At 37.8% G+C, this 22,144-nt stretch overlaps 1 pseudogene; it reads right to left on the reverse strand.

The window, feature by feature from the left end:
• Window positions 1-16,926: 16,926 nt before the first annotated feature.
• Window positions 16,927-21,739, reverse strand: LOC137765687 (glycine dehydrogenase (decarboxylating), mitochondrial-like; annotated as a pseudogene).
• Between the last annotated feature and the right edge of the window lie 405 nt (window positions 21,740-22,144).

Raw genomic sequence — 22,144 nt, forward strand, 5'->3', positions numbered from 1 at the left:
ATCATCATACTGCACACTTATAAAGCGCTGTATGCTAATTATATCTCAGTAAAATTGGAAGAAAAAAAAGAAATACAAATTAACACCAACATATCATGTTATGCCAATTAAAGCAGCAAAATTTTATTTTGTTTTAGTACTCGTTGCTGGTCTAGACTAAAATGAAAATTGTGCATTTCACATATAGTCATAGTTTTCATGATAGCAACCCACTTCCAAGGCTTTTTTTTTTTTTTTTTTTTAGGATTTCTGAACAATTAGAGCTCTAGAAAGATACCCCAAAATGCATTGGCTTTTTATAAGAAAAGTGTTTTTGTCTCTAACACACTGGTTTAGAAGGTTTAGAAGTGAGCAGTCCAAGACTGGTAGGGAAGTTTCCAAATATGCTCTAAGTCATTACCATTCATCAGCTACCACAGAGGAGAAAACAGAGTTCAAGATAAGCATCTTAAAGGAGATATCCAGGAAGTTGTATACATTAATTCCACTTGTGTAGCACAGGTACAGACTTAGTCACGTGGGCACACCTAATTGAGACAACAACAACAACAAAATCAATAGTAGGGTACTCACATACTCACCTAAAACTCTAGCATTCCATTATTAAAAGATAGAAGTAACAGTTATTGATTTTTATCATCATTACCTCTGTGCCAGTTACTCTACTGGACACTAAAGGTACAATAGACAAAAACTGAGCAAGATATAATCCCTAGTATTACAGAGTGACTAGATTTCAGGGGAGCCACCTCTAGATTCTATTCAAAATTGTATGAAACGTTAGCTCTCATGTAAAATCACTGCTAACCTTGAAAAAGAGAGAAGGATAAAAAACACATTCCTGGGAATAAAGGGAGAAGTCAGTCTCTGCAAAAAAATAGAAAGAAACAAAAGATTGCTAGGAAAGAGGTTAGAAAAGAAGAGGCATTTGCTTGAGGATAAAATGACAAGTGAAAAAACATATATCAATACTTAAGAAAAAGAAGTAAATTTGAGAAGGGATCATTACTATGGCTATACTAGATGTAAGAGACATGGGGTTAGTATACTTTCAAGGAAGGGTGGTTGGAAATGGGAGTGCTGGTGGAGATTTTGTTATTTAAATCTAACTAGCTCTGTATTTTTCAGTCCAGATCTCCCTTTCAGGGTCCAGGCACACAATGCTACAGCTGGTGTGAATAGTGTTCATTGTTGGTGGCTCACAGCTGTTTTTTTGTCCATACTGTCCTTACTATGCTGAAATTAAATCTATAAGCCCTCCGTAAGGGCAGCCCACTTTGAATAATTAGTGGGCTGAGTATAAAAGTCAGAGTACAAAAGCCAGATTCTGCCTATTTGGGGACGACATTTAAGAACCATGGCAATTCCGGAGACCACCACTACATCCCAGGAGTGGGCTGGGACCTCCATTTTAATTACTTCACAGCCTAAATTCTCCTCTTGACCAATTAATACTGCTTCTCTCACTCCCGTATGGTTGTTTTTTCTGGTCTGACTACCTCATTTTGGAAACAAGGATTTCTCTAGCACATTATGTAGCCCTGACAATGGGTGAACTTTACAAGTGGCAATGCAGTAATACTTTCCCTTAGCGATCTCACACTGTTCTATGGCTTAATAGATTTTCAAGGTCATAGCTCACCAAGAAATTAGTGTCTGGCAATAACTGCATTAGTTCTCATCAGTTTGCAAGAATTTGGAGAGTTCTAAACATTGGACCAACAACATAGCATGGCAATCATCAAAATTTCACAATTGACAGATGAAGAGTTTGAGCTCATTTTTTGTGATACATCACTTATTTGCTTAGATGATTCTGTCTCTCTCTCTCTGCTCTCTTCTGAGAGCAGGGTCATGTCTAAATCATTGTCATGTTCTCAGTTTCTATTCAGTACTTTGAATACAATCTTTGCTTAGTAAGTATTTGTTTATGGAACTTAGAAAAGCTGGGGAGAGAAAGGGCTAAAATAAACAAAAATTGGGATCCAGTCTAGTTTCCACCTTTAAAGTTACTTTCAATATCAAGTTAGCTGTTAGCATTTTAAATTCTAAGGCCTACTTGCCCTTACAATTTATATTTTCCTCTTTCTTTACGTTGTTATTGCTTAAAGGCCCTCATGATTTTACACTAAAAATATGAAAATAGCTTCCTAATCATTTTCTTAATTCATTCTGTACAACGTAATTAGAAAGATCATTCTAAAATAAATAAAGAGCAAAGACATAAATAAGAAGGTATCACGCTATTTCTGCTTTATAAGCTTTCTATGAAGACAAAATTCCTTGCCCAAATGTCAAGCCATTTAATACGGGGAGCTTTGCCTACTTCCCCACACAATCTGCTGCCCTATCCTCTTATGCACCTGTCCTGGAGTCTTGCCAGCTACCTTCCTCCCAAATGTGTCCTTCCTATTGCAATATGGCTCCCTTTTGCTAGGAATCTCCCTCTTTTCATTTTTCACTTATTTAATTTAAACTACCACCTAATCACCCTGAAATTAAACTATTACCTCTTTGAAGGAGCATTCTCTGATTTTTTTCCTTTACCACATAGAGTTTGAAAATGTCTTCCATAATACTCTAGCTGCCTGAAAAATTAGATAATGTGTTTCATAGTCCAAGAAGGAGCAATACTATCAAATTCGGAGAACATTAAAGAATAGAGAAAACCTTCCAGTTTGCCGTGAAGGCACGCTCATTTATTGCAAGACGTGAGAAATGAATATTGAGTTAACCCGTAGAGGGAACTCAGAAATTTTAGAACAAAATGTAAACACATACATTACAGGAAAAAGCACTTGGTGTAGTACCGATATTATGGGCTTCAAAATACTTTTCGGACCTCACTCTATGTCAGTTCTCATTATTCACAGTAGTTACGCTCTATAAAGTTGGAGCAAACACTGAATTAGCAAATACTGAATCATTGCTTTGAGGGGATATATAAAGTTAAGTTCCTGCAAGGCCAGGTCACATTTTTGTCAACCAATCAATACATAACCTTATTGTGTATGTGTTTTTTTTAAGACACCTTGCTTAATATAAATCGTTGCTTCGGTAATGTTGAACTCATTATAACTATAGCTCGTGCCTGAAAGAAGCTTAACTTCAATGAAGCTCATCTAACACACTTACGTTCCCCTTAAGGCACATCGCAGCCTTCTTGCACTTTAGAACACTAGGCAGCACTTCAGCTCTACACTTGGGGGGCTCTTTTAAACCGTGACATCATCAACAAAAAGCACAAAATGGGAAAGATATGGCACTACATACACCAAGGTACGGACACTTGTTTACTGCATGATAGATGAAACAAGAAGGTAAAGCATAGCTTTGTTTTAAGCTCAGGTGGGAATGTGTTGGGTGACTCAAATTTTTTGCTGCTGAGAATGATGATGTAAGAGCCATGAGGATGGACTTGGGGTTGCAAATGAATTTTAGTGAGTAGGCAAATCTGCAAATACAGAAGAGGTTAATAATGAGGATTGACTGTATTCAAATCTAGTTTTGGAATATTCAAGAGAGAAAAAATGACTTGTCCTGTCTTCCTTAGCAAGCAGTGTTTTTCCAAACTATAAAATACATTATTTCACCTATTTGTTTGTTTGTTTTTCTGGAGAGGTCAAGTGTGTTATGTGGAGATTATCCAAGTCAGGGCAGGGAGGATCAAGAAAGGAATGACAATTTGTGAAGATCAGCCACCACATAGAAGACGTTGAATGCTTGCTGCCCTGATACTTGTAATTAAAATGGCTGCTGCTGCTGCTGTTTAAATTTGCTCGTATAAAAAGACTTCCTTTTCTTTTAATGCACCAACAATTCTTCTTTTATTTGCTCTAATCTGCTTTGAGAAATACCCTTTGCTTCTATAGGTAAGTTTTTTCTTTTAATTAAAGTGAACCTAAAGAAACGCTCTTTATTTCCCCTATAAAAAGGTAACATGTAGGGTTTTTTTTTTTTAAATTATGGTTTTTATTTGCAAAAAACTTTCTGTCTTTTTATGAGTGCCACACAGTGACAATAGTGGTGGTTACTCACTGAAAGACTGTTGCTTCTTTTGTCCTTCAGTTCAGGATTTGTGACAAAAACAGAAGGCCATCTCCTCCCTCAGACTGAACATTTGTCTCCGGTGCAACGGAAAAGAACCTTTGTCCACATCCTCACTGGATTTTCCCGTTCGGTATTTAGCCTAGCAGAACCAAAGCCCACGTGCTATTAACCAGATGCTCTGCAGAGAATTAGAAACCCTGAAATAATGGACAGCCAGGCCCCCTTAGAAGGAAGCATTCATGCAGACTGATTTGCTGTCTGCTTTAGACCCAAGTAGCATGAGGTAGTTTACAAACTGTCATTTCCTCCCTGAGTGGGAGGAATGCTTCACATGTTATCAATGAAGGCACAGAATAATTTAAAGTGTTCTTCTACTCTCCAACTTTTTGGTTTCCGTTTCCTGCATCCTCTGAAGGGTAATGCCTAACTAAAAATCTTGCATAAAATTGATGCTTCATAAATGGCGGTAGTAGCAAAAATAGTAGCAAAGGAAAGAAGGGCAAACAAGAGGGAGAGAGGAAGAGAAGGAGGGACAGAGAAGAGGAAATATATGAGCAGGGGAGTCAGTAATGTCAAATACTGTTGAAAAAATAAGGGCAACAAGGACTGGAAAAAAGGACTTTTGATTTGACATCTAGGTTATTCATAAGGAAGGAGCAATAGTAGAGTTGAGAGCCAGTAACCAGATTACAAAGTTTAAAAAATGAATGAGGGTGTTTCAGTAAAGATGGTGGATTGAACACATGTATCTTATTCACTCTCTCCTGGAACCCCACTAAAACCAAACTCCCATTGAAATACCAATTTTTTATTTTTATTTTTATTGAGTTATAATTTATGTACAATATTATATATGTTACAGCTGTACAGTATAGTGATTCACAATTTTTAAGGGTTATATTCCTTTTATAGTTATTATAAAGTATTGGCTATATTCCCCGTGTTGTACAATATATCTTTGTAGCTCAGTTTTTACATAAAATAGTTTATACCTCTTACTCCTTTACCCCTATATTTCCCCTCCCCCTGTCCCTCTCCCCACTGATAACCACTAGTTTGTTCTCTATATCTGTGAGTCCGCTTCCCTTCTGTTATATTCACTAGTTTGTTGTATTTTTTAGATTCCACATATAAGTAATATCATGCAGTATTTGTCTTTCTCTGTCTGACTTATTTCACCCAGCATAATGCCCTCCAGGTCCATTGATGTTGTTGCAAATGGCAAAATTTCATTAATTTGTATGGCTGAGTAGTATTCCATTGTATATATATATATCACATCTTCTTTATCCATTCATCTGTTGATAGACTTAGGTTGCTTCCATACCTTGGCAATTGTAAATGCTGCTGTGAATGTATCTTTTCGAATTTTGGTTTTTTTATAAATATATACCCAAGAGTGGGATCGCTGGGTCATATGGTAGTTCTATTTTTAGTTTTGGGGGAAATCTCCATACTATTTTCCACAGTGGCTGCACCGAATATCAAGTAATGTTTAAGGAATAAATCTACACAGATGGGGAGAGTAGGAGCAGAGACATCAGTAACAAACTGTAGATGTTACAAAGCATATGGAATGAAGACAACTGACTTAGCAGCACTGAGAAAGCCAAATCCTAAGGCTGCAGTGGGAATATCCAGGAATCATCTGGTGGAATCAATAGCACTAGATAACCTTGGTGCTGAAGAGTGGTGGTGAAACGAAGTGGGATGTGTGTGTTTGGGGGTGATGGTGGTAATCCCCTCTCAAGTCACATGAGTTCCATCTAGGAATCCAACTGTTTCTAAAATAGCTTACATTTGCCCCTTCTATTTTAGCACCCCTCTGAGCAGAAGATGGCAGTTCTCTCCACTGAAGAGGACAAGGTCGAGGGTCTATCAGTCAGGGTTCAGACAGGGAGGCAGAGTGGCTATTAGTATTATGTGATTGGGTGTGTGCTATAGTAATTAGACTTCACAGAGCTGTGGGAGGAATGGGAAAATCAGAGAACTCACCACGTTGTCAATAAATAAGCCAAGCGTGTCCAAGAATGGAGTGGGGCAGCAAAGCGGAAGCTCATGGAAATGTCTCTGGGAAGTTATTGCTTCTAGGTAGCTATAGCCACTGTGAATCTTCAAAGGTCCTAGAAGTGGGTCTGATCCCACTGTGGTTAGCATAATGAACACTCAGGAGGATGGGAAGGGTCCTCTGATGGAGTCTGACTCCCAAAGAAGAAAAGCCTAAATATTTGGACATCAAATATTCCCTAACAAATGATTTAGCTTAATCATGTTGCAGTGAAACCACCAGTCAATTAAGACCCTTCCACATGCATAGAGCCGCTAGTCAGGATTTTAGTTCACAACATTCTAGAATATGAAGAGACAACCAGGATGGCTGATATCTAAGAAAATCTCTAGCACAGAAGAAGTCCAAAGCAATAGGTTGAACAAAACAACTTGGAAAAAGCTGAGACAATGCAGAGAAGAGAAAATTTTTAAATTGTCATTGATATTTTGAAAGAAATCAGACATTATATTGCATTCATCAAACTCTAGGATATTATGAAAAAAGCTATTTTGAAAACAAATGATATCCTACAAAAATTAAATATGAGAAGAAAAATATAAAACTCAGTAGAATCTTTGTAAGATAAGGTTGAAGATAACTCAAAAAGGCAGTTCAAACGATGGAGACAGTAGAGCAAGATGACATTGAAATCATTCCAGAAAAATTTCCAAGACTGAATATTGATCTAACCAAATTTATAAGTCTCTACTGGGAGAATGATGAGATGGAAATTTACATATATCCTTAGAGATGTGGAGTGGGGAGAAAGCTAAGTTCTCATCTATCGTAGTGGGAGCCAAAAAATAGTGCTCAAATCTGAAAAAAAATTATCAAGTAGTGATACAACCAGGGTACTTAGAGATATTAAGAAATCCAGAGAGTGAAAGTGCACTTAAAAAAAGTTAGCTGAAAGTGATTGTCTCTTGAAATGGGGAAATGTGGAATAAGGGTGTAGGGGTTATTATCTGTCTTAACGAGTCTGGTAGAATTGTTCTTTGAACACATGATTCACTTTAAACATTTAAGCTTAAGAAAAGTAGGTAAGTAGTGAGGAAGCAGATGTCAGTTACACTTAATTTGATGTGACTAGGGGAAAGCATACAAAAGGCAATATGCTGGTGTGCGAGGTGTGGCAGGGAAGGGCACGTGGAGTACAGTGTGTAAAATACAGAGAAAATGTGTGCATATCCGTAGACTGTAGACAGCAACCAATACAGATGAAGAGAATGGCTCTACTATAAGGAGCTGTTAGTGATTGATGTACTCAAGAAAATCAAAGCATCCACAAAAAAAGCTTATTTCTATGAAGGGTAAATAAAAATAAATAAATAAATAAATAAATAAAAAAGCAAAAGTAGCGCAGGGAAGTCAAAGAGAAATCAGACAAAAAGGAATGGATCCTCTTGCTCTAGGGAGACCTTGAAGCAGCCATGCCAAAGGATAAAGGAGCATGTTATGGGTGATGGAGGCATACAGGCTGTCTGAGTACTCTAATCACCGGTCCCACATCACCACGCATTGCACTTCAGTATTTTGAAGTAAACATATCATTTTCAAAAGAGGAGTTTCTCATGCAATGTCAAAAATTAATACAAGAATGTGTATGATTCATCTTCCATCCATCTCTCTAGTTTTTTTAATGCCCTGCAGCTCTAAATCTAGGTCTCGATCAACAGTATCCACTCTTCGAGTAATAAATAGAATAAAATTATTCTGAAAAGGTCAGGTAAGAATTAACTGGCTACATGGGAATCCTTTGTTTTCTAGTTAGGTAATTACATTCATTTCTATTAATCTTCAATGTTTATCAGACTGGGGGAATCAACTTGATCAACAGAGAGGAAAACTCTCAAATATATACTAAAAGCATTTTGTATATATTCTATACATTAAGAGAATCCAACAGAATATGGAAATGGACATTGATGATGCCATTATTTGAAATGTTAGTTTTTTAAAAATCTGCCTGTGACAAGTCACTTGAAAGAAAGAAAGGAAGAAAGAGAGAGAGAGAAAGAAGGAAAGAAAGAAAGAAGAAAAAGAAAGCCATTTATTTGGAAAAACAAACCTTGTCTCACTCTTTGGAGTAAATGTTTATGGAATATGCCTGTGAATTCTGCTAGCTGTGTACCTAAATGCAAAGGGAATGTGAATAATCTTACAAATGTGGTAGGATTCACACAAACCCCAGAAACCACATTAGCCAAACAGCTAGAGCTCAATGGGCTTTCTAACAGGACACTTTGTCTCAAGGAAGGTGAAACTGACCTTGCCAATTGCTGAGTCTGTAAATAAGTAATTACTGAATTACAAAGCAAAGAACTCCATGGTCCACCTAGGCCAAAAACAATAGTAGCATAGAGGAAAATCTGTTCCTTGCCCACATACCCATTCCCTCTTGAAAATATCCCATCAGCTCCCAACACCTTAAACTGAGACAAGAGGAAAAGTACCTTCATTTGCCGAATACCTACTATGTGCCTGGCACTTTACAGATATAATTTTAGAGCCCTTTATATCATCAGTACTACAAAGAATGGGGATTTCTGCCAAGAAGAAATTACTCACAGCTATTACAATGAACACACAGGGCTGTAATGAGGATTAAATGCATGCTTGGCTCAGAACTACACAGGGAAAGGGGCAGGAACACTGAAAAGGTCACATATACAAGTACCAGGGACATGGTGCCTGGCTAAGGATGAGGCTTAATCATGACAGAGAATGCCCTCCACCCCCTGGCAGGCTTGTACATATCAAGTAGCACATAACTTGCTAGAGATGGATCCCCTGTGAGGTGCAGCGAACTGGGAATGGGAACACCAAACACACACAAACACACACACACACACACACACACACACACAACCCTAGCATATTGTTTGTGAATGACTGAAAACAAAAAACAGAGAAATTGGGAAGGTAGACAGAAAAAAAGAGATACATCACACAAAGAGGAACCAATATTAGGATGACAGCAAACATCTTTTTTCAGAAATCATGCAGAAAACAATGGAGTGCTACCTTTAAAGTGCTGAAGGAAAAAATAAAAGTCAAACTAGAATTTTACATTAAGCAAAATTATCTTACAAGAATAAAGAAGAAATTCTTCAGAAAAAAAAACACTCTGGGAATGTATGGCTAAAAGACATAATCTATAAGATATGAAAAAGGAATTTATTGAGGCAGAAAAAATAGGATACGGACAGAAGCTTGGATCTACATAGAGATAAAGAAAACTAAAAATTAGTAAATGAAGGTAACATACAATTTTTAAAAATTATTTTAAAATATCAATGAATGTTGAAAGCAAAAATTGCAACAATCTATTTTGTGTCTGTAGCATATGTAAAAATAAAAGGCATAAACACAATAGCACAAAGAATGGGAGAGAGATAATGAAAATGTTTTACTTACAAAACGTGAAGCAGGATAATATTATTTGAAGATAGATGCTGATTAATTAAATATATATAGTAACCCTTAGGACAATAAGCCAATATACAATAAGCCAATAGAAAAGATAAAATGGAACAAAAAGTGTGCTCAACTAATCCAAGAGAATGTACAAAAAGAGGAAAAGAGAAATAAAGAATAGATGAAACACATTGACTAACAAGAGAGTTGATTTTAATTCAATCATATTAATAATAACATTAAGTAGAAATCATCTAAACACTCCAGTTAAAATTCAGTGATTATCAGATTGAATAAAAACACAACATCAACCTAGGTACTGTATACAAGAAAAATCAATTTAATACAGAGACATATGTTCAAAGTGAAGGTATGGAGAAAGATCTCCCATGCTAATATTAAGCAAAAAAAAAGTTAGGGTGGCTATATTAGTAAGAGACAAATTAGACTTTTGAATAAAGCACATTGTCAGAGTTAAACAGGGACATAATTTAAGACTAAAGGGTCAATTCCCTAAGGAGATATAATAATACCAAAAGTGAAGGTATCCAACAACAGAGATTCAAAATGCATGAAGTAAAAACTGACAGAACTCAAAAGATAGCCATATGCAAAAAAAAAAAATTATTTTTAATTTTTATTGGAGTATAGTTGATTTACAATGTTGTGTTAGTTTCAGGTGTATAGCAAAGTGAATTAGTTTTATACACACACACACACACACACACACACACATATATCCACTCTTTCTTTTTTTTTTTTTTTTTAGATTCTTTTCCCATATAGGCCATTACAGAGTATTGAGCGGAGTTCCCTGTGCTATATAGCAGGCTCTTATTAGTTATCTATTTTATATATAGAAGTGTGTATATGTCAGTTCCAATCTCCCAATTTATCCCTCCCCCCCCTTATCCCCTGGTAACCATAAGTTTCTTTTCTACATCCATGACTCTACTTCTGATTTGTAAATAAGTTCCTCTGTACACTTTTTTTTAGATTCCACATATAAATGATATTGTATGATGTTTGTCTTTCTCTGACTTACTTCACTCAGTATAACAATCTCTAGTTCCATCCATGTTGCTGCAAATGGCATTATTTTGTTTTTGTTAATGGCTGAGTAATATTCCACTGTTTATAAGTACCACATCTTCTTTATCCATTCCTCTGTTGATGGACATTTAGGTTGCTTCCATGTGCTGGCTATTGTAAATAGTGCTGCAATGAACACTCGGGTGCATGTATCTTTTTGAATTATGGTTTTCTCCAGGTATATGCCCAGGAGTGGGATTGCTGGGTCATATGGTAGTTCTATTTTTAGTTTTTTAAGGAAGCCCCATACTGTTCTCCATAGTGGCTGTATCAATTTACATCCCCACCAACAGCGTAGGAGAGTTCCCTTTTCTCCACACCCTCTCCAGCATTTACTGTTTGTAGAATTTTTGATGATGGCCATTCTACACAGTGTGAGGTGATAACTCATTGTAGTTTTGATTTACATTTCTCTAATAATTAGTGATGTTGAGCATCTTTTCATGTGCTTTTTGGCCATCTGTATGTCTTCTTTGGAGAAATGTCTATTTATATCTTCAACCCATATTTTGATTGGGTTATTTGGGGTTTTTTTTGATATTAAACTGCATGAGTTGTTTGTATATTTTGGAGATTAATCCTTTGTCAGTTGTTTAGTTTGCAAATATTTTCTCCCATTCTACAGATTGTCTTTTTGTTTTGTTTATGGTTTCCTTTGCTGTGCCAAAGCTTTTAAGTTTAATTAGATCCCATTTGTTTATTTTTGTTTTTATTTTCATTACTCTAGGAAGTGGATCAAAAAAGCTCTTGCTGCGATTTACATCAAAGAGTGTTCTGCCTATGTTTTCCTCTAAGAGTGTTGTAGTGTCTGGTCTTTAATCCATTTTGAATTTATTTTTCTGTATGGTGTTAGGAAGTGTTCTATATATGCAAAATTTTTTTAAAAATCAGTGTTGATGTATACTTCACACCTTTTATAAAAATTAACTTAAAATGGGTCATAAATATAAATGTAAAATGTAAGACGATAAACCTTCTAACTTCTAGAATAAAACATAGGAGAAAAATCTTCATGAATTTGGTTTGGCACATATTTTTCTTTTTAGATACAATGCCAAAACGTAATCCATAAATAACAACAGAAAAACAATGATAATAATAGAAATAATAATAAACGGGACTTTCAAAATTAAAAACAATTGTATAGTAAAGACTGTTAAGAGAATGAAAAGATAGACACAGACAAAAAAAGTTTTTACAAAGCACATATCTAATAAAGAATCTTTATCCAGAATACATTAAGAACTCTAAGAAGACAAACACTCAAAAAAAGCTGAGCAAAAGTTCTGAATAAAAAGAGCTCTACACAAACACTGTGATGTAGCTGATAAATTTATTTCCAACAGGAGTACTGATTATCAATTCTGAAACTGCTTTTTATTTGTGCTAAAGTTGAACAGATAAATATATGACATAATGAGAGCCAATTTTCTTACCCTAAGATAAAGAAGGTAAAATAAAGGGGAAATAAGAGGACAGAAATAAAAGAAGAATGCTGAAACAAAACCTGTGGTGCTGGTTGGAGTTGGAGATACCTGTATGGACTTATGTTTTGCTTTTTGGTTCTTTAATTATATATGCATATTGTTACAGATATGAAATATATTTAAATATACCTATGTATATACATGTTTTAAGATCAAATATATATATGTGTCTGTGTGTATATATATATATATATATATATAAAATATATATTTTTTTTCTAGCTCTGTCCTCTGAAGGGACCTAGAAGCAGTAACATCCATTAGCAATAACACCTAGCACACATCTTTGTTTCTTAATACCATTCTCCAATAAAAGGAACCAGAGTTCCTTGGAGAAGTGCTTCATTCCAGGGCTGTGGTATAAGCTGGAAGTATCATATGATGCCAGGATAAATAAATACATGAATAAATGAAAGAATAAATGGATGAATGAATGAATGAATGATGGAGCCATTTGAAAAGTATGGTGGACCCAACCTAAAAGAGTTGACAATCATCAACTCTGGAGCAATTTGAGCATCCCTATAAATAACTACTGGCAGGAGACCTTCAAGATGGCAGAGGAGTAAGATGTGGAGATCACCTTCCTCCCCACAGATACATCAGAAATACATCTACATGTGGAACAACTCCTGCAGAACACCTACTGAACGCTGGCAGAAGATTTCAGACTTCTCAAAAGACAAGAAACTCCCCACGTACCTGGGTAGGACAAAAGAAAAAAGAAAACTTTATCTTCTCAAAGAACCAGCTTTTAGTTTTATTGATCTTTGCTATTGTTTCCTTCGTTTCTTTTTCATTTATTTCTGATCTAATCTTTATGATTTCTTTCCTTCTGCTAACTATGGGGTTTTTTTGCTCTTCTCTCTCTAATTGCTTTAGGTGTAAGGTTAAGTTGTTAATTGAGATGTTTCTTGTTTCTTAAGGTAGGATTGTATTGCTATAAACTTCCCTCTTAGAACTGCTTTTGCTGCATCCCATAGGTTTCGGGTCATCGTGTTTTCATTGTCATTTGTTTCTAGATATTTTTTGATTTCCTCTTTGATTTCTTCAGTGATCTCTTGGTTATTAAGTAGTGTATTGTTTAGCCTCCATGTGTTTGTATTTTTTACAGATTTTTTCCTGTAATTGATATCTAGTCTCATAGCATTGTGGTTGGAAAAGATACTTGATACGATTTTAATTTTCTTAAATTTATCAAGGCTTTATTTGTGACCCAAGATATGATCTACCGTGGAGAATGTTCCATGAGCATTTGAGACACTAAGATCTGGAACAAGACAAGGTTACCCACTCTCACCACTATTATTCAACATAGTTTTGGAAGTTTTAGCCACAGCAATCAGAGAAGAAAGAGAAATAAAAGGAATCCAAATTGGAAAAGAAGAAGTAAAGCTGTCACTGTTTGCAGATGACATGATGCTATACATAAAGAATCCTAAAGATGCTACCAGAAAACTATTAGAGCTAATCAATGAATTGGGTAAAGTAGCAGGATACAAAATTAATGCACAGAAATCTCTTGCATTCCTATACACTAATGATGAAAAATCTGAAAGAGAAATTAAGGACACACTCCCATTTACCACTGCAACAAAAAGAATAAAATACCTAGGCATAAACCTACCTAAGGAGACAAAAGACGTGTATGCAGAAAACTGACACTGATGAAAGAAATTAAAGACGATACAAACAGATGGAGACATATAGCATGTTCTTGGATTGGAAGAATCAACATTGTGAAAATGCCTATACTACCCAAAGCAATCTACAGATTCAACGCAATTCCTATCAAAATACCAATGACATTTTTCACATAACTAGAACAAAAAATTTCACAATTTGAATGGAAACACAAAAAATCCCGAATAGCCAAAGCAATCCTGAGAAAGAAAAATGGAGCTGGAGGAATCAGGCACCTGGACTTCAGACTATACTACGAAGCTACAGTAATCAAGACAGTATGGTACTTGCACAAAAACAGAAATATAGATCAATGGAAAAGGATAGAAAGTCCAGAGATAGACCCACGCACATATGGTCACCTTATTTTTGATAAAGGAGGCAAGAATATACAATGGAGAAAAGACAGCCTCTTCAATAAGTGGTGCTGGGAAAACTGGACAGCTACATGTAAAAGAATGAAGTTAGAACACTCCCTAACACCATACACAAAAATAATCTCAAAATGGATTAAAGACCTAAATGTAGGGCCAGACACTATAAAGCACTTAGAGGAAATCCTTGGCAGAACACTCTAAAATAAAAAATAAAATAATAAACAAATGGGACCTAATGAAACTTAAAAGCTTTTGTACAGCAAAGGAAACCATAAACAAGATGAAAAGACAGCCCTCAGAATGGGAGAAAATATTTGCAAATGAAACTACTGACAAAGGATTAATCCCCAAAATATACAAGGAGCTCACGCAACTCAATATCAAAAGAACAAACAACCCAAACCAAAAATGGGCAGAAGACCTAAATAGACATTTCTCCAAAGAAGATATACAGATTGCCAATAAACACATGAAAGGATGCTCAACATCACTAATCATTAGAGAAATGCAAATCGAAACTACAATGAGGTATCACCTCACACTAGTCAGAATGGCCATCATCAAAAAGTCTACAAACCATAAATGCTGGAGAGGGTGTGGAGAAAAGGGAACCCTCTTGAACTGTTGGTGGAAATGTAAATTGATACAGCCACTATGGGGAACAGTATGGAGGTTCCTTAAAATCTAAAAATAGAACTACGATACGACCCAGCAATCCCACTACTAAGCATATAACCTGAGAAAATCATAATTCTAAAAGAGTCAAGTACCACAATGTTCATTGCAGCTCTATTTACAATAGCCAGGACATGGAAGCAACCTAAGTGTCCATCGACAGCTGAATGGATAAAGAAGACATGGCACATATATACAATGGAATATTACTCAGCCATAAAAAGAAACAAAATTGAGTTATTTTGTAGTAAGGTGGATGGACCTAGAGTCTGTCATACAGAGTGAAGTAAGTCAGAAAGAGAAAAACAAATACCGTATGCTAACACATATATATGGAATCTAAAAAAAAAAAAATTGGTTATGAAGAACCTAGGGGCAGGACAGGAATAAAGACACACACGTAGAGAATGGACTTGAGGATGTGGGGAGGGGGAAGGGTAAGCTGGGGCGAAGTGAGAGAGTGACATGGGCATATATACACTACCAAATGTAAAATAGATAGCTAGTGGGAAGCAGCCGCATAGCACAGGGAGATCAGCTTGGTGCTTTGGGACCACCCAGAGGGGTGTGATAGGGAGGGTGGGAGGGAGATGCAAGAGGGAGGAGGTATGGGGATATATGTATATGTATAGCTGATTCACTTTGTTATAAAGCAGAAACTAACACACCATTGTAAAGCAATTATACTCCAATAAAGATGTTAAAAAATAACTATTGGATTATAACATGAAGAATAAAATAAATATTCATGATTCCATGCTGATACAAACAAATAATTAAATAAATACAAGAGGGAGACGGAGTATTGAATCTCTTCTTTACAAAAGCATTCCCATTAATAAATATAGAAAGAAGAGAGAAATAGAAAATAACCATTAGAATATCACAGTAACAATTGCTACAGGCAAGACCCATGGAATACTAAAATTAGTTTAAAGTTTAAGGAGAAACATGATCTAGTTGTATAGTCTCAGTGTATCTATCTTGCCCTAAATATTTACGAACTATAGAGAAGGAATAGCAATTTACAGTGCACAAAACTGGCAGACACCACCTTAACCAAGTTATCAATGTTCATATAACCAGTAATAAAATATATTGATACACTGTGAAGGGTACATTACCTCTGTGTTATTTTTGTCCGTGCCATCTAATCTTGAGATAATATCAGATAACCCCAAATTGAGGAGCATTCTCCATAAAACCTGACCAGAGCTCTTCAAACTAAAGTCATGAAAGCTAAGGAAAGACTGAGGAAGCGTCACAGATTGTAGAAGACTAGTGAAAGACATTACTAAATGCCACGTGGGATCCTGGATTAGGTTTTGGAACAGAAAAAGACATATTAGTGGAAAAAACTGGTGAAGTCCAAACAAAGTCTGTCATTTAAGTGGTATTTATACAATGTTGATTTCTTAGTTTTGATAATGGTACCATGATTATGTAAGACGTTACATTAGGCAAAGCTGGGTAAAATGTAATAGGGACTCCTTGTGCTATTTTTGTAACTCTTCTATAAGACTAAAATTATTTCAAAATTAGAAGACGTTTTTTCAAATTGTAATGCTTTCTTAGAATATTATTAATTGCAAATTTAAAAAACTATACACATGGAAAAAGGAAAACACTCAGAAATGCTATTATGGATTAGGCAAATTAGTAGGAGGAAAAAGATTTCTTCAGTGTATACAAAATGTAAACATTTGCCCTGGGATTTCCCACAGATGGCACAGTCCACAAAGACTTATTTGGAATAAAAATATGTCTATCAGATCTCCAGTATAGCCTCTGTAATGTCTGTAAACCGGTTACATTGAAGTTAAAGTTACTATCACACACCAAATTGTTCATGCAAAAACTAAATGGTCCCAATCAAGGCAACTTGATCATCAACTGCTACATGTGAAAGCAGAGGCACCAACGCAAATCATTCTTCCAACGATGAGCTGCCACTCACTGTGTTAGTTGTATTTACATTTACCTTGAGAGAGATTACAAAAATATACACAGTATAAAAAACCCCTACTTGAGTCTGTGGTGGAAAATGACACTCCAAAGCACATCACATCAGTCACTTGAACTTAAGGAGAGAAGGCTAAGAAGAGGCCCTCTTCTGTTCAGAAAATGGGAATTCATATCTGGAGAATCATTATTTTCTAGGTTTACAAAAGTCCACTTTTAACTAGTTTCTTTAAAAAAAAAAAACCCTGGATATTTTTGATGATGAATTTCTGAGTTAAGGAAACAGCACAGTGTAACAGAAAGACGGTCTCACCAGGAGCTGGACACTCTGGCCACTTTATGTATATCATTAACTTTCTGTGTAGACTAAATTTCTCAGTCTCTTTAGGCCTCAGTTTCCTCATTTGTGAACAGATCAGCTGATCTTAAGAGTCCCTTCCCTAGAGATCTAGGTGTCTATGAGCAACATGCTTATCCTACTATAATATCAAGAACTATAATTTGAAACTACACATCCTCTACAGCTTTTAGTCCTTCATAGTAACAATCAGGAATAAATTGTCAGGTATAGGATGAAAATACTCAAGAAGGATTCTCAATTAGGAATCAAATACCTCAAATTTGGGAGGAGCATTGAGTTTTATTTAAAAAAAAAAAAAAGGCCTAGGGCTAACTTTTGAGATTCAGATACTTTCAAGGTTTGCTGAAAAACAATGATTAAGTATAAGACATTGTTCTTAAGTCTACTTTGCCCTTGTATAAGGAAATTCTTCCTGGCCCCTCTTTGGTTAGAGTTCTTCATGAAAGAAATAAATAGAAAAATTGCAGGGTGTATTACTTCAGCATATTACATGTACAAGGGGCCTGAATATTTAATAGATGGCTTCATGTGACATCTTCTTAGTTTCAACTTTGAGTTAAATTAGCAGGTTGCTTTGTAAGAGACATATCAAACAAAAGTAAACAAAGCAACCATACTCCAATAAAAATTAATTTTTAGAAGAAGTAAACCAAAATTCTCTGGAGACTGATGGCTTAGCCCTTTCTATAATTGAAAATAGTTTTGTGTTTTTGACAGAGCTCTGTGGGGTTTAAAACAATTTTTTAATTAAATTAAGTAGAAAATCAATATAAAAAACTAAATGTATGGTGCATAACAGGCTATAATTACAGTTCTGGCTTCACTTGCACTTTTTCAGTGAAAAAAGCATATATTAATTTGAATGATATGAAACTGCTATCTTCATTGGTCAAAATTTCAGTTGGTTTCACCTAATACCTTGTAACTCATTTATTAAGGTGTTAGTTCTTAGCCTGTTGCTGAAGAACTTAAATCTTCCTTTAAGGAGGGAAAAAAAAGGGTTGCAGTTAGGAATTGTGGGTCTCAGGGTTTGTAATGGGAGGAGGCAGTTACACTAAAGTGCTTTTTTCCCAACCACTTAATTTAAACTATCAAAGTAGAACAACATGTACATGGTTAAAAAAAAATCAAACTACAAGATGAAATGAACTACAAATGAAAAGTATACGTATCCTCTCTCCTATCCCACTGGAAAAACATACATGATTTTCACTGAACTCCCTAGAGGTAATCACTATAAATCCTTTCTAGCTTTATTTCATTTGGTCACTGCTATGGTCTGAATGTTCGTGCCCCTCAAAATCCAAAAGTTGAAATCCTAACCCCTAAGATGATTGTATTAGGAGATGGGGCCCTTGGGAGGTGACTAGGTCACGAGGGTGAAACCCTCATAAATGGGATTAATGCCCTTACAAAAGAGGCTACAGAGAGATCCCTCCCCTCTTGGCCATGTGAGGGTACAATTAGAAGTCTGCAACCTGGAAGTGGGCTCTCACATCACCATGTCAGCACCCTGATCTTGGACTTCCAGCCTTCAGAACTGTGAGAAATAAATTTCCGTTGTTTATTAAAAAAAAGAAAATGGGAACTCATAAACAACCATGGGTGGACAGGTACAAACCATGTGCTGATCTCCACAGACATCATCAATCCAGGTGGTGATTGGCCAGAATTTGTTCTCTGGTTTCATCAAGGGGGGTGGGAATGCTGCCACCTCTCTGGAATGTGGTCGATCCCAGTGGGAGGACATGAGACAGGACAAGGAGTGTGGAGACCTCCTCAGTGGATTGACCCTGGGGTTGATGCGGCCTTCCTCGATGTCAGCGATTTCCTGCCGAATGCTGATCCTGGCGTCACAGAATCTATCCAACTCTGCCTTGTCTTCTGACTCAGTGGCCTCAATCATGAGAGTGCCTGCCACTGGCCAGGACATGGTAGGGGCATGAAATCCATAATCCTAAAGCCTCTTGGCCACATCCACGGCCTCCATATTTGCAGACTTTTTGAAGGGTCTTATATCCAAAATAAATTCATGAGCCACGTAACCTCTTGCACACTGGAAAAGGACTCTGTAGTGTTTTTCTAATCGCTTGGCTATGTAGTTGGCATTTATTATAGCAATTTCTGTGGCCTGTTTAAGGCCCTTGCCTCCCATCATCTTAATATAATCCCATGAAATGGGCAAGATGGAACTGGAGCCCCACGGGGCTGCGCTGACAGTACCCAAAGGCTGGGCATCTTCACTTGGCTTTGCTGCAAAGATGGGATGATAAGGCAGAAAAGGGAGAAAATGCTTCTTCACTCCTATGGGCCCCATGCCAGGGCTGCCTCCTCCAGGGGGAATGCAGAAAGTGTTGTGAAGATTTACGTGTGAGACATCAGACCCAAAGTCTCCAGGACAACAGATTCCACATGAATGGTCATATTTGCCCTGTCCAGGTAGATCTGTCCTCCATGTTGGTGGATCAGTTCACACACATCTCTGACGGTCTCTTCAAACACTCCACTGGTGGATGGATATGTAATCATGATTGCTGCCAGGTTCTCCTTGTGTTTATCTACCATAGCCTTGAAGTGAGCTGCATCGATATTTCCATATTTATTTACCTCCACAGGCTGAATCTTCATGCCTGCCATGTGGGCACTTGCAGAATTGGTCCCATGTGCGGATTTTGGAATGTGTCTCTCTCCTTTCCCATCTAAGTAGGCTCAGATAGTGACCAGCCCGGCATATTCCCCCTGGGCTCTGCTGTTAGGCTGGAAAGAGATTCGGTCACAACCCGTGAGTTCACACAAGTCATTCTCAAGTTCTCAGAAAAGCTGCTGGTCCCTTGGCTCTTGATCCAGAGACACAAAGGGGTGGATGTTTGCAAATTCTTTCCATGTGATAGGCATGAGTTCTGATGTATTGTTGAGCTTCATGGTACAGGACCCCAGGGGAATCGTGCTATGAACAAGGGAAAGGTCTTTGTTTTCCAATCTCTTCATATATCAGACAATATTTGTTTCTGAGTGATAACTGTGGAACACTTGATGTGTGAGGAATGGGCTAGTTCTCTTGAAGGCAGACCCTAGGATAACTCCCCGCTCCTCACCCATGCTTTCAGCAACCAGCTCTGCAGACGACTCACAGCCAAAGATCCACAACAAGTCATCCAGATCTTTTTCATTGACTGTTTCATTAAGAGAAATACCAGGTGTGCCATCCTCAATGAGCTGAATATTTATTTGCCACTGAGCAGCCCTGCCCAAAACCTCATTCACTGAGCAGCCACACTGAATCTTCAAAGTGTCAAAGAACAAGTCGTGCTGGAGTTGGTGCCCTGCTCACTTGAGACGTTCAGACAAAATCAATGTGGCATTAGGTACCCTCCTAGCAATATGTTCCAGCCCATGGGACCCATGGTAGATTGCGCACATTGTAGCCATATTCGCCGAGAGCGCCTGAGCTGCACAGATGTTGCTGATAGCCTTGTCTTTCTGGATGTGTTGCTCCCTGGTTTGAAGAGCAAGAGGATACACTTCTTTTCCGCTGGCATCTCTTGTTACTCCCACCATTCTTCCAGGTATCATCCTCACCAAGTTTTCTCTGACAGCTAAAAAGGCACGTGGTCTGCTATAGCCTAGTGACACTCTAATCTCTGTGAGCTGCCCAGGGCAATGTCTTCCCCCAATTCTCCAGGAGGCCTCAGGCTACACAGAGCTAAAAGGTCAGCAGTGCAGCAGGCCAAGCTCCCCACCTGATGGGCACTCTCCACAAGTTCTGTGACGTCTTCCACTTTCCCTCAGTGTCCAGGTACTAGAACAGCACTCCACTGACATCTTTTCCGCTGAAGTCCATTTCATGGGGTAACTTCAGTTCCATGAGGACTCCAGCATACTTGGCTTGAGTCTGGACGACAGCTATTGTCTGTGGATGACAAGGGGGGTCAACAAAAAACTTCCTCCTCTTGTTGTGTCTGTGGCAGAGCTGCATTGCCTCTGCACCCGTGGTGGCCTCATCCAGCTGGATGTGTTAACTATGCCCATACCTGTGATGTCACACACCATGGTCTGGTAGTTGAGTAAACCGTCCTCTCTCCTCTGAGACACCTCTGGCTGGTACTGAGTATACTGGGTGATCCACCTTGAGTTCTCCAGTTAAGTTAGACAAAATTGTAGCACTGAGCAGTTATAATAGCCCATGCCAATATACAATCTCCAGATCTGGTTCTTGCTGGAAATGGCATGCAGAGTTGTAAGGATATCATTTCCACAGACAGGCTCATCCATTTGCAAGGGTCTTTTCAAGCGGATGCTGGCAGGGATGTTCTTTTCCATCAGTTCATCTACTCTCGCCAGCCCCAGGGCCAATAACATCTCCTCTGGTCTTTGTCCCCGGGGTCGATATGCCTCCGAGCAAAGTCGTCGTGTCTGGGCAGGAGGCGCTGCAGGAGGCGCGAGCCCAGCCGCACCGCTATCCCCGCCGCTACTGCTGTAGCGGCCCCGCGGAGCTCAACCGGGGCCCCGTGCCCCCAGCCAGGCGGCGGCTGCCTCGGACTCCGCAACCCAGACGCAACCCCCAGGCCCCGGCGCACATCTGCATGGTGGTGTCCCTTGCCCGGGCCCGCGAGGGTCAGCAGCGCTTTCGGCTCTCCTGGTCGCGGGGCCCTGGTTGGCGGCTGCCCTCGGGTAGCTGGAGCCCTTTCCCGCTGGATGACCAAATGGACAGATGGATGTTCGGAGGCCCGGAGGTGCGCACAAAGTTGTTATTCCCAAGATTTTTTTTTTTTTAATGCCCATAGTTTTTCCAGATCGTGTTGTGTCTGATCTGGGCCTTAGGCTTGGGCATCAGTATTTTCAGTAAAACTGCCCTGTTGATTCTAATTTCAGTCAAGGTTAAAAACACTGCTCTAAAAGGGTAAAAGAATAAAGAGAAAGTGAAAATGATAACATAAAGGGTAAAAAATTAATAAGCAGAATAAATGGTTATTTATATTTGCTAGAAATT

The sequence above is a fragment of the Eschrichtius robustus genome, chromosome 6 (assembly GCF_028021215.1).
Source record: "Eschrichtius robustus isolate mEscRob2 chromosome 6, mEscRob2.pri, whole genome shotgun sequence".
NCBI classification, from domain to species: Eukaryota; Metazoa; Chordata; class Mammalia; order Artiodactyla; family Eschrichtiidae; genus Eschrichtius; species Eschrichtius robustus.